The following is a 13,477-nucleotide window of genomic DNA, read 5'->3' as shown; positions in this document are numbered from 1 at the left end:
AGTCCTGCTTGGCACTTGTTCGGAATGTTTAAAATAAGTAAACCTGGAAAATCAGCCGGGTTCAACCAAGATTAGATTGGAATATTTACATAAAACATATCGCCAAAATTTATACCCGGGTGGTGTGAATGAAGAAACAAGGGACCCACAGTGAGAAATTTGACCAAACATAGATATGCCCAGAGTTAAAATTTGATCTTCAGTTTTGGGTACCCCATTATAAAGAGGATATTAATAATTAATAATAATAAGCTTTATTGTCACAAGTAGGTTTACATTAAAGCTGCAATTAAGTTACTGTGAAAAGCCCCTAGTTACCACATTCCAACGCTTGTTCGGGTACATAGAGGGAGAATTCAGAATGTCCAAATTACTTAACAGTACGTCTTTCGGGACTTGTGGGAGGAAACCAGAGCACCCAGAGGAAGCGCACACAGACACGGGGAGAATGCGCAGACTCCGCACAGACAGTGACCCAAGCCGGGAATCGAACCTGGGAGCCTGGCACGATGAAGCCATAGTGCTAACCACTATGCTATTGTGCTGCCCGACAATAAAGATTATTATTATTAACTGGCCGCCATTTGTTACTGGTTCACAAAGTTGTGAACCAGTCATGACGGCACATTGGGGGGACTTGATGGAGAGTTCCGGTTCCCAGGTGACGTAAGGCTCACCAGCCTGTAGTTTCCTGGATTATCCTTGCTACCCTTCTTAAACAAAGGAATAACATTGGCTATTCTCCAGTCCTCAAGGACACCACCTGAAGACAATGGTAGGGAAATTACTGGAGAGAATTCTTTGAGACAGGAAGCAAATGAACGTATTAGCGAGAGGCAGCATGGTTTTGTGAAGGGGACGTCATGTCTCACTAACTTAATAGAGCTGTCGAGAAGGTCACAAAGATGATTGATGCAGGTAGGGCAGTGGATGTTGTCTATATGGACTTCAGTAAGGCCTTTGACAATGTCCCTCATGGCAGACTGGTACAGAAGGTGAAGTCACATGGGATCAGAGGTGAGCTGGCAAGATGGATGAAGAGCTGGCTAGGTCATAGAAGGCAGAGAGTAGCAAAGAAAGGGTGCTTTTCTGATTGGAGGGCTGTGACTAGTGGTGTTCCGCAGGGATCAGTGCTGGGACCTTTGCTGTGCGTAGTATATATAAATAATTTGGAGGTAAATGTAATTGGCCTGATAAGTAAGTTTGCGGAAGACACAAAGGTTGGTGGAATTGCGGATAGCCATGAGGACTGTCAGAGGATAAACTTGGGCGGAGAGATGGCAGATGGAGTTTAATCCAGACAAATGTGAGGTAATGCATTTTGGAAGGTCTAATGCAGGTAGGGAATATACAGTGAATGGTAGAACCCTCAAGAGTATTGACAGTCAGAGAGATCTAGGTGTACAGGTCCGCGGGTCACTAAAAGGGGCAACACAGGTGGAGAAGGTAGTAAAGAAGACATACTGTCATGAGAATGTCACTTTAAGACATGTTTGGCTGCTCATGTTGCTGCAGTGATGTCAGAGTGTGGGGGAAGCTGAGCTCTGGCTCTGCTTTTTAGTTTCACTTTGAAAAAAGCTTGGGTGTGTCTGTATTTCTTTGGTTTTGTTTCAGTGTTGAGCTGAAGCCAGACAAAGCAGGTGTACTGTTGTTCACTCTGCCATGAAAAGACTATCTCTTGATCATTTGGTGAATTCAGAATTATAACTGTTCTCAGTAGTGAATTTAAACCTGATGTGCTTCTGTTAAAAGGTGTTTTTTGTTGTCTTCTGGATGTTGTTTGGGAATTTGTTAAGGATTACTTAGTGTTGTATTCTTTGGGGGTTGTATTTGAAATAATGGTTGCGAAGATGTCCACTGTATGTTTTAAAAAGGTTAACTTGAGTTCATAGAATAAACATTGTTTTGCTTTAAAAAATACTTTTAGATTTCTGCTGTACCACACCTATAGAGTGGGCCGTGTGCTCACCATACCACAATCTATTAAAAGTTGTGGGTCAGGTGAACTCCATGATACACTTTGGGGTTCTCTAAACCCTGGCCCATAATAATATGACATGCTTGCCTTCAATGGTAAAATAAAATTGGTAAGTCATGTTGCAGCTGTATAGAACCACAGTTAGGCCACACTTGGAGTATAGTGTTCAATTCTGCTCTTCACACTACCAGAAGGATGTGGAGGCTTTAGAGAGGGTGCAGAAGAGATTTACCAGGATGTTGCCTGGGATGGAGGGCATTAGCTAGGAGGAGAGGTTGAATAAACTCGGTTTGTTCTCACTGGGATGACGGAGATTGAGTGGTGACCTGATAGAGGTCTACAAAATTATGAGGGGCATAGACAGAGTGGATAGTCAGAGACTTTTCTTAGGGTAGAGGGGTCAATTACTATGGGGCATAGGTTTAAGGTTTAAGGTGTGAGGGACAAGGTTTAGAGGAGATGTACGAGGCAAGTTTTTTGCACAGAGGGTAGTGGGTGCCTGGAACGTGCTGCCGGAGGAGGTGGTGGAAGCAGGGACCATAGTGACGTTTAAGGGGCATCTTGACAAATACATGAATAGGATGGGTTTAGATGGATACGAACCCCGGAAGTATAGAAGATTTTAGTTTAGACGGCAGCATGGTCGGCACAGGCTTGGAGGGCTGAAGGGCCTGTTCCTGTGCTGTACCTTTCTTTGTTCTTCTTCTTTGAAACCTCACACCTCATTATATCTGAGGAACCAACAAAGATCCCCTGTGGAATGTACAGCCCAACTTCAGAGAGAGCTATGCAAAGGCATTTAATAACCCAGGCAGGGCAGGAGAAGATGGATTGTCTGTTAAGACAAAGGTCCCGCAACCTTCATTTCAATTCCAATTGGTTGAGGCATTTAACAGTCTTTGGAATCCAGACGGTGGATAGACATTCTTTCTTAAAGATGATAAGGAGATGGAAGTCATGTGACATTGGCTTCTGGATTGTGGAACAAGTAATATTGCCTTGCTGAACTAAAAACCTCAGTCTGTTATTTACCACCTGACTAGCAGCCTCACAGACAAGGAGCTCTGCCATGTGTAATACCTGGCCCCCATCTACACTGCTTTTGCTGGAAATTCTGTACCATCACCCACAACACTGATTAATCTTTCCATGCCTTACAGATCACGTGAAGTCAACACCACTGGAAAAGTGAATTATCCAGCATTGGTTTTCATCCCATTGACCTCCATGAAGGGTTTGTGCTATCGAGGAGAGCACAACCATACTTGGTAGGAAGACTCTGCTGACAACTCTCCAACCCATCCAGGCACAGCGATGCAGTGGCCAGAAGAGGTATTGCAGCAGCACCATGCCTGAGACTAAGTGCAGGGCTCACAGTGGGGGGAGAGTAGGGGACACCGGGGCGGGGGGGTTGGGGGTGTGTGGGGGGGGGGGGGGTTCATGAGGGTCAAGGAATAGGCTGGGGTGGGAGGGTGGCAGATGGCGGTCAGGATGTCAGAAGGCCAGAAGGGATCTGCCGATGGAGGTACCCCTCCTTTCCACCCGAGATAGGGAATGAGAACTTTCTCCCTTGCCTATCCTCAGTCATCAGATGCCCATCAACCTGAAAATTGAGGCTTGGTAGGAAAAGTTCTTTAAGTGGCTGTGAGGGCCTTAATAGGGAAAGGTCCTCCCCACCTCATGATAAAATTGTATCCGGGTTGGAAAGTATGCAGGTAGAAATCCCATCCATGCGATTTCATGCTCCCCCCCCCCCCCCCCCCCCCCCCCGCAACTTCAAAACCCGTTGGGGTTTTCCAGATTCCGCATGGATTTGTTAAGGGCAAGTCACGCCTAATTAATTTGATTGTATTCTTTGAGGAGGTGGTTCTGTAATGTTGATGTGGGCAGTATGGTGAATATGATCGACATAGGTTTTAGGAAGGCATTTGACTCGACCCCACATAGTCAAAAAGAAGCCTTGGGATCTAAGGGAGAGTTGCAAATTAGATCCAGAATTGGCTGAGTGGTACGAAGCAAAGGTTTTTGGGTGTTTTGGGATTGGAAGACTGTTACCAGTGGGTGTTCTACAGTGCTCAGTACCCATTTCTTGCTTTATATAATTTATATTCATGATTTTTGCTGAGGCTTTCCTGCCCTGCTGCGGTGAGATTTCCTGCAGCGGATGCAGCGCCATTCACATCCCCCAAGTGGAAGATCTTGCCCTTTGATTTAAACATAGCCAGCATGATAAAAAGCTTTGCAGATGATACAGAAATTAGCCATGGGGTTAACAGAAAGGTGGGAAGCTTGAGACTGCAGGAAGCTATATTGATTGGATGGCCAGTTGGACAGAAAATGGGAGAATGGCATTCGATCCGGAGAAGTGTGAGGTAATGCATTTTAAGTGGCACAGCCACAGAAATGCACAATACATGGGAGGATTCTGATGAGTGTGCAGGAACAGCAAAGCCTTGAAGGACATGTCCACAGATCTCCAAAGGTGGGAAAGCAGGTTGATAATATGGTTAAGAAGGCATATATCATGCTTTCCTTTATTAGATGAAGTTAATAAGAGCATGGAGGCCAGGCTAGAAATACATATAACACTAGTTAGGCCACAGCTTGAGTACTGAGTGCAGTTGTGGTCATAACATTATAGGAAAGATGTGATTGCGTTGGATAGGGTACAAAGGGGATTTGCAAGAATGCTCCCAGGACTGGAAAATGTCACAGGGAAGGTTGGACAGGCTGGCGGTGTTACCTAGGGATGGAGTGTGACTTAAGTGAGGTGTGTAAAAATATGGGGAGAGGGATTCCCTTTCCCGCCGCACCCATTTTCTGGTGTGACACACCCCACCGACAGCAGGATTCTCTGTCCCTGCAGCCGGCCAATGGGGTTTCCCATTGTGGTCACCCTCACGCCGTCATGGGAATGAGTATGCTTCTGCCGAAACGGAGGATACCGCTGACGGAAAATCCAACCCATGATATGTGGAGATAAAGTAAATAGGGACAATCAATTTATATTTGTCGATGGATGAAAAACCAGGAGGCACTGTTTTGAAATAATGGTCAATGGATTCTGGGGAGTTGAGGAAGCAGGTTTTTCACCCCGAGGGTGGGAGGGACTTGGAGGGACTTGGAACTCACTTCCTGAGAAGGTGATAGAGGCAGCAACTCCCACCATGTTTATCGTATTTACCGCATATAATATACACCAGTATATCATGGTGCAGACACATACTGATGGACATACACTAGGACCAATCAACATGCACAAACACCGCAGCCAATCACCAGTTAGAACACACGCACTATAAAGGCAGAGGGCATAATTTTTCCCGCTCATTCTGGATGCTGCCTCTCAGAAGCACAAGAGCTCATCAAGTATAGTACAGACTCACACCACGGGCTGAGAGATTCAACTGGTTCGGACAGGCACAGGTCTCTAGTTAAACTAGCATTGTTTAAACCCACAGTCATCGTATGTCTATTATTTCATAAGTAGTTAATAAAATAGTGTTGAACCTTCTTAAGTGTTGGTGGCATCTGTCTGCTTCACAAGTCCACAGTGCCCAACACTTCATGGTACCAGTAGTTGAGGGATGTTAGTACTTCCGACACCTACCTATCAGTCATCAGCCTTCCACCAGTCTTCAGCCATCCTGCAGGATGGACTACGTTCGCCTGCCGCCGCCCCTCCGCATTACCAGGAACCTGGGCTCCAATTGGAAGATTTTTAAACAGCGCTTCCAGCTATACCTCGAGGCCATGGACCTGGAAGCTGCCTCGGACGCACGGAAGATTGCTCTCTTCCTCTCTACAGCCGGGGACAATGCCCTCCACATCTTTAACTCTCTCACCTTCGCTGACGGGAGGACAAATCAAAGTTCAACAGCCACTGCGAGGTCGAGGTAAACGAGAGCTTTGAACAATATGTATTTCAGCAGTGCCTACAGGGTAAGGACAAACCTTTCCAGTCCTTTATCACCCACCTCCGTGTCCTTGTGCAGTCCTGCAACTATGGGTTCGCCTCTGACTCCATGATACGTGACCAGATAGTGTTTGGTGTGCAGTCGGAGCCTCTGCGTCAGCAGCTGCTTAAAGTAAAACAGCTCACCCTGTCCACTGCCATAGAGATCTGTGTGTTCCATATGCACGCCTCCACGCGATATTCCCGCATCCAGACCGCTGAAACGGCGCGGCAAGCTCCCCATGAGGCAGAATGGGTCCAGGTTATCAAGTCTCTCCAGGGCCTAAGTCTGGATGAAGGTGGCCATTTTGCACGCTTTTCACGGTCTCCCGCGCTGGGACGCAACAAACGTGGTGACGTCGAGGACCGTATTGCACAGGCGCACACCTCGCTGGATCGCACCGTGCATGCGCAGTGGCGCAACAAATGTGCCGACGCAATGGCGTGCGGCAACTGTGGCTCTGCCCACTTAAAGCGGCAATGTCCCGCGAAGACCCGACGCTGTCTGCAATGTGGCAAGCTTGGCCACTATGCTGCTTTATGCAGATCGACCCAGTCTGCTAGTATCAGGAGATCCAGCCAGCCTCGCAGGGATGTCTGGGCCATTCAGCCCATAATTAACGAGCCTGTTCCAGACCTGTCCTCCAACTTTGACAGCGATGACCTGCATGCGCCTTTCCAAGTTGGCATTATTACCAAGCACAGGATGTCTCCTAAGCGTAACACCAAACCCATTCCAATACACAGCATTGATCCGGATGATGAGTGGTTTGCACCCTTACGGTCAACCGGTCCCCAGTGAGGTTCCGGCTGGACACTGGCGCCTCCTCTAATCTCATTGCGTTGTCTGACCTTCGCAGCCTCCGTGTCCATCCTGCCATCTGCATGCTGACTGCTTGACTATAACGGGAATACCATCGCTGCCAGTGGATCCTGCCAACTCGAGGTAACACACCGTGCTCACATAGCTGTCCTATCTTTTGAGATTGTTGCCACCTTGAAAGCCTCCTTGCTTGGTGTGCAGGCATGCAAGCTGCTGAACTTGGTGCAGAGTGTTCACTCTCTCTCCCAGCGACGTGTCTGCCTCTCCTGACACCGACTTCAGAGCACAACTCGACTCCATCATCCAAAACTAACACAACGTCTTCGAGGGCATGGGCACGCTCCCTTGTACATACAAGATTCTACTCAAGCCCAACACCACGCCTGTGGTACATGCACCTCGCAGAGTCCCAGCGCCCCTTAAGGACCGCCTCAAGCAACAGCTCCAGGACCTCTGGGACCAAGGGGTCATATCCAGATTCACGGAACCGACCGACTGGGTGAGTTCCATGGTCTGTGTGAAGAAACCATCCAGTGAGCTAAGGATTTGCATAGATCCTAAAGATCTTAATAGGAATATCATGCAGGAGCACTACCCGATTCCCAAACGTGAGGAACTCACGTGTGAAATGGCCCACGCCAAACTCTTCACAAAACTCGACGCCTCAAAAGGCTTCTGGCAAATCCAGCTGGATGAATCAAGCAGAAAATTGTGTACATTCAACACACCCTTTGGCAGATACTGCTACAACCGAATGCCATTTGGCATCATCTCGGCGTCCGAAGTATTCCACAGAATAATGGAACAGATGATGGAGGGAATTGAAGGAGTCCGTGTCTATGTCGACGACATAATAATCTGGTCCACCACCCCGCAGGAACACATCAGCCGCCTCAAAAGCGGCTTCAAGCACATTCACGAGCATGGCCTCCACCTTAATAGGGCCAAATGCTCTTTCGGGCAGTCGGACATTAAATTCCTGGGTGATCATATCTCCCTTTTGGGTGTGTGGCTGGATGAGGACAAGATTGCTGCCATCGCATCCATGAAAACGCCCGAGGACAAGAAAGCGGCCCTCCGGTTCCTGGGCATGGTAAACTTCCTGGGAAAGTTTATTCCCAATCTCCCCTCACATATCGCGGCCCTCAGGAACCTGGTTCGTAATACAATGGGCTTCCAGTGGCTCCCTGCCCACGAGCTTGAGTGGAGGGAACTGAAGGCCAAGCTATCCACGGCCCCAGTGCTGGCCTTTTTTGATCCGAACAAGGAAACTAAAAACTCTACGGACGCCAGTCAGTCTGGAATTGGAGCCGTGCTTCTACAGCGTGATGAGGCCTCGTCATGGGCCCCCATTGCATATGCGACACGGGCAATGACCCCCACGGAACAGCGCTATGCGCAAATAGAGAAGAAGTGCCTCGGCCTTCTGACCAGTGTCGTGAAGTTCTACGACTATGTATATGGACTTCCCCAGTTTACTGTTGAGACCGACCATCGCCCGCTCATCAAGATAATACAAAAGGACTTGAATGATATGATGCCTCGCCTCCAACGCATCCTGCTCAAGCTCCGGAGGTATGAATTCCAACTTGTTTATACCCTTGGCAAAGACCTTGTCGTTGCTGATGCCCTCTCCAGGTCGGTGACCACTCCATGCGATCACGAAGGGTTTGTTTGCCAGGTCGACGCTCAAGTTCAGTTTGCAGCCTCCCACTTGCCAGCATCGGATGCACGCCTGGTACAAATTCACCACGAGACAGAGGCTGACCCCCTTCTGCAAAGTGTCATGCATTTAATGATAGACGGGTGGCTCAAGGGCCAATGCCCACAGTTTTACAATGTTCGTGATGATCTGGCGGTCGTTGACGGGGTTCTCCTGAAGCTAGACCGCATCATGATCCCGCACAGCATGCGCCAGCTGGTCCTACAGCAGCTGCACGAAGGCCATCTAGGTGTTCAAAAATGTCGCCGCAGGGCCAGGGAAGCTGTCTATTGGCCGGGAATCAATGACGACATTGCCAATGCGGTACTCAACTGCCCCACCTGCCAGTGTTTTCAACCCGCCCAACCACGGGAGACCCTGATGCCCCATGAGTGGTCACATCGCCCAGGACCAAGGTGGGTATTAACCTGTTCCACGCATTGGGCAGGGATTATGTGTTGATCATTGATTACTCCTCTAACTACCCGGAGGTCATCAGGTTGCACAACCTCACTTCTTCTGCTGTCATTCAGGCGTGCAAAGAGACGTTTGCCCGGCATGGCATCCCGCTCACAGTGATGTCGGACAATGGCCCCTGTTTCACAAGCCAGGAATGGGCCAGTTTCGCCCGGTAGTACAACTTTGCACACATCACGTCCAGTCCCCTGTACCCTCAGTCCAATGGCAAGGCGGAAAAGGGGGTTCATATAGTCAAGAAGCTGCTCTGCAAGGCTGCCGATGCCGGATCTGACTTCTATCTTGCTTTGTTGGCCTATCGCTCCACCCCGCTCTCCACTGGGCTGTCGCCTGCACAGTTACTAGTGAACCGCACCCTCAGGACGACGGTGCCGTCGATTCACACCCCGAATCTTGATCATGTCCCCGTGCTTCACAGGATGAAGACGTCTCAGGCCCAGCAAAAAGCGACACACGACTCACATGCTGTTGATCTCCCTGACATCCAGCCAAATGACAAGGTTCGCATTCATCTAGTGGATGGTGGCTGGTCTGCACCTGCTATTGACCTCAGGCAGGTGCCCCTCCGTTCCTTCTTGCTTAGGTTACCGGACGGATCCATTTGGCGCTGCAATCGGCGTGCCCTTTGCCTTGTTCCACAGTCGTCACGGGATCCTCCGAACAGCTCATCTGCTGACCCTGCCATGAACTGTGCAGGTCACTCTGCCTCCCCCTGACTGTGCTGCAGCCCACCCAGCTCCTGACTTGGCGGCTATTGACCCACCCTTGAGGTGGTCAACCAGAGTTCGTCGCCCACCTCAGAGACTGAATTTATAAACTTTGCAACTTTATGGACTCTCAGATGTTTCCTTCCTTGTTAAATCATTTTCTATTGGGTTGTATATAGCACTGTTCTTGTTCAATTTTTTGCATACCAATTATCTGCACCAGGCACCTTCCCTTGTATCTAGCTTTGTTTTCCTGTATATAGATTTGTACATATGTCTTCGCACCTCACATGTAGTTAGGAACATTCTTCACGCACCCACACTATTTATTGTCACATATTCACATAAATTTTTTTTTAAAGGGGGGGATGTCATAATGTACACCAGTATATCATGGTGCAGACACATACTGATGGACATACACTAGGACCAATCAACATGCACAAACACCGCAGCCAATCACCAGTTAGAACACATGCACTATAAAGGCAGAGGGCATCACTTTTCCCGCTCATTCTGGATGCTGCCTCTCAGAAGCACAAGAGCTCATCAAGTATAGTACAGACTCACACCACGGGCTGAGAGATTCAACTGGTTCGGACAGGCACAGGTCTCTAGTTAAACTAGCATTGTGTAAACCCACAGTTATCGTATGTCTATTATTTTATATGTAGTTAATAAAATAGTGTTGAACCTTCTTCAGTGTTGGTGGTATATGTCTGCTTCACAAGGCCACAGTGCCCAACACTTCACCGCATTGACCAACTCTCACCAGATCTACTTGTAGAACAGTGGCTTACAGGGCTATGCAATGAGCTGATATTAGGCTGGGTGGCTCTTTGTCAATTGGCAAGGACACTGTGCCTCCTCTGTGGTAAACTTGCTATGATAATTATGAAGAGTTTGGATATGGTCTATAGGGTAAAATATGAGTGGGAAGTTAGTGGTAAGATGTCATGGGATCAAAATTCAGAATGTAAGGGAAATTTTAGGAGAAATCCCTTTGGGCAAAATTGTTAGAACATGGAATATTTTGGGGTAATTGTAGCCAAAGCCATTTAATACATCAATGATTTGAGTTTGAGTTCAAGGTTTTCTTAGATTGTTGGAGGTTTAATGTTTTTCGAATGAATTTAAATTAGTTACTATTGCCATTGCATGGTTCCTTAGAAATGTACATAGTGCACACTGGGTATGGAGGGCACAGAGGAGGAGGCATGGGGGAATGTGAGAGGGCATGGTGGAATGTGAGAGGGCATGGGGTTGGGTGAGGGTTAAAGGAGAGGGTGAGGGGTAAGGGGGAATGTGAGGGGACATGGGGATTGGTGAGGGTCACAGGGAATGTGAGTGGGAATGGGGGTGGGTGAAAGGTCAGGTTTTAGGGGCATAGGGGTGGGTGTGGGACACAGGGGAATGTGAGGGGCATGGGGTGGGTGTAAGGTAAGGTTTAGTGGGGAGGGGCACAGGGGAATGTGAGGGGTAATGGGGGTGGGGGATGGGTGAGGTTTTTGGGGGGGTCGTGGTGTTGGGTGAGTGCCCCCACCTTACTCACGTATTCCGTTGCAGCTCACAAGATGAACTGCAAACCCAAACCCTGCACAAGATGAAAAGAACCTCGGAAGCTCACACATTGCATCAGCTGTGCATTTTGTGGGCCGTGGAAATAAGCAGGTCAGGTTTTCCCAAGCTCGGGTAAAAAGTCTGGCACCAGACCTTAGCCCCAAACCTCAACATGACTAAAACCGATTTAAAAGGAATGACATCCTCTCACGCAATTGCATTTTAAAATCCCTGCTGGCTGTTATCCCTGTGGCTGAATAATTAAAAAGTTAATTATTTTCTATCCCCACGTGAACTGACAAAGTAGCATAAAGTCAGCAAAAATCAGCTCAGCAACCCAGTTGAAATGTATTTACTTTCGAAAATCAATTCATCCACTCGGAATTCAAAAAGCCAAAGGGAAAACTTCCAATAGGATGACGTTTTGGAATCTTTTCCTTACTCCTAAGTTAATGCAGAGAAATTTCAGTGCATTCCTCTGGCATTAAATAAAATGGGTGGAAGTTTCCGACATTTAGTCGGAATGACAGGCTGTGACTGAAAGCTAGCGTGTCGCTCTCCAGCTGCACAGCCGAGTATTTAGTCCAGATTTGGAGCCATCCTTCAGTGGGCGTGGTTTACACCATCACTGCGGTGGGGAGAAGGGGGGGAGGGGGCAGATAGTGCCGGCAATGGCAGGTCCTGAGAGATCGGGAAGCCATCATTAAAGGCCAGCCCGATCAGCACAGGAAGAAAACCAATCTCACAGTGCCAACCTGTGCCAGGAGGTAGATCCTGTGCCAGGGCACTGCCCAAATATGACCCTCTCCCACGGGCTTACCTTTGCACCCCTGGGGAGACCCCCCACGTCCGAATCTCGTTTTACAAACCCTGATGTAAATTTCGCTGAAGTGGCGTCACGTTAGTGAGGTTCGAATATGCAGTGAGGAGGGATCATATGGCGGGCGGGGGGGCGGGGGCTCACTAATTATATGTAAATGCTTTAAAATGTGCAAAAATGCGGTTCTCACAGACAAAAATCTCATTTCCTCATTCTCACGAGATTTTGGGCCTGAGTCGCTGTTTGGGCTGACAGTGGATGTGGCTGCAAAATCGGCCCCAATATATATTGATTTGATGAATATTGATGAAAGAGCTGGGGCGGGATTGCCCTCGCCAATTGGACAGTAAATCGCGACGGGCGCCAATTTGATGCCAAATCACAATTCTCCATCACCTCAACAGCGGCATCAATGCGTACAGGAACACACGCAAAGTAAACATTGTTGCTTATTATTAGCAGGCCCGACCTGAGCAGAGGGGTGATGTGCTGGAGGAGGAGGAGAAGGAGGATGAATACCAGGCCCCGTCCGACGAGGAGAATGCGGGGAAGGGGGAGGATGGGTGGGACATGGGGCCCAGGCAGGCATGGGAGGCCGCACAATGTGTGCACCAGGGACAGCACGCACAGGATGCTCTGATCGCCTCCAGTTTCACCGACAGAGGGAGGGGGGGTTTGGTGGAGGGGGGTGGGGGGGTGGGGGGTGTGCGATGGCCAGGGGCACGGACACCGCACGATTGCCCCCCCCCCCGCCACATCCCGCCTGCAACACCCTCCGTGATACATAGCTGCCATACTACGATGTGGGGGCCCTGCGTTGGCGGTAACAGCGGGTCTGGACCATGAGACGGAGGATGATGATAACCCGTGAAGTGTTGGCTAGTGTACACTTGAGAGATGAACAGACACTTCCAACACTGACGAAGGTTCAACTCAATTTTATTAACTACTTCTAACTAACTAACACACAATGACTGTGGGTCTAAAGGTTGCTAACTTAAACTAGAGACCTAAGCCTTGTCCGAACCAGTTGATCCTCTCAGCACGTGTTGTAAGTCTGTGCTGGGCTGGATGAGTTCTTGTTACACTCAGAGGCAGCACCCAGAATGAACGGTAACTGTGGTGCCCTCTGCCTTTATAGTGTGTGTATTCTAACTGGTGATTGGCTGCGGTGTTTGTACATGTTGATTGGTCCCTGTGTGTGTCCATCAGTGTGTGTCTGCACCATGATATATTGGTGTATATTATGACAACCCGATTTGCGATGAGCACTAATGCTCCACATCATTTGACAACGTCTGACTCCTGCCCACGGTAGCACTTTCTACTGTCTACCTGGGTGATTCATGTACGCGAGCTGGACAGTTCATCACATCGAATTTCCTGGGGTAGTGGTGGTCTGGCCACCCACAGGAACCATCCATCCCTCACCCAACATCCGCCCATCCCTCCCCC

The 13,477-nt window shown here is 48.8% G+C and overlaps 1 long non-coding RNA gene across 1 annotated transcript in view; it reads left to right on the top strand.

Annotated features, from left to right (window-relative positions):
- Positions 1-13,477, top strand: part of LOC119977816 — a 222,908-nt gene that overhangs the window by 120,358 nt on the left and 89,073 nt on the right. The window contains exon 2 of the long non-coding RNA XR_005463280.1: positions 3,139-3,310. This is a non-coding gene — a long non-coding RNA (uncharacterized LOC119977816). The remainder of the gene's footprint in view (positions 1-3,138; positions 3,311-13,477) is intronic.

This window comes from Scyliorhinus canicula, chromosome 14 (genome assembly GCF_902713615.1).
Source record: "Scyliorhinus canicula chromosome 14, sScyCan1.1, whole genome shotgun sequence".
In the NCBI taxonomy this organism is placed as follows: Eukaryota; Metazoa; Chordata; class Chondrichthyes; order Carcharhiniformes; family Scyliorhinidae; genus Scyliorhinus; species Scyliorhinus canicula.
Note: the sequence above shows the minus strand (reverse complement) of the source record. Positions and strands in the feature narration are given on the sequence as shown.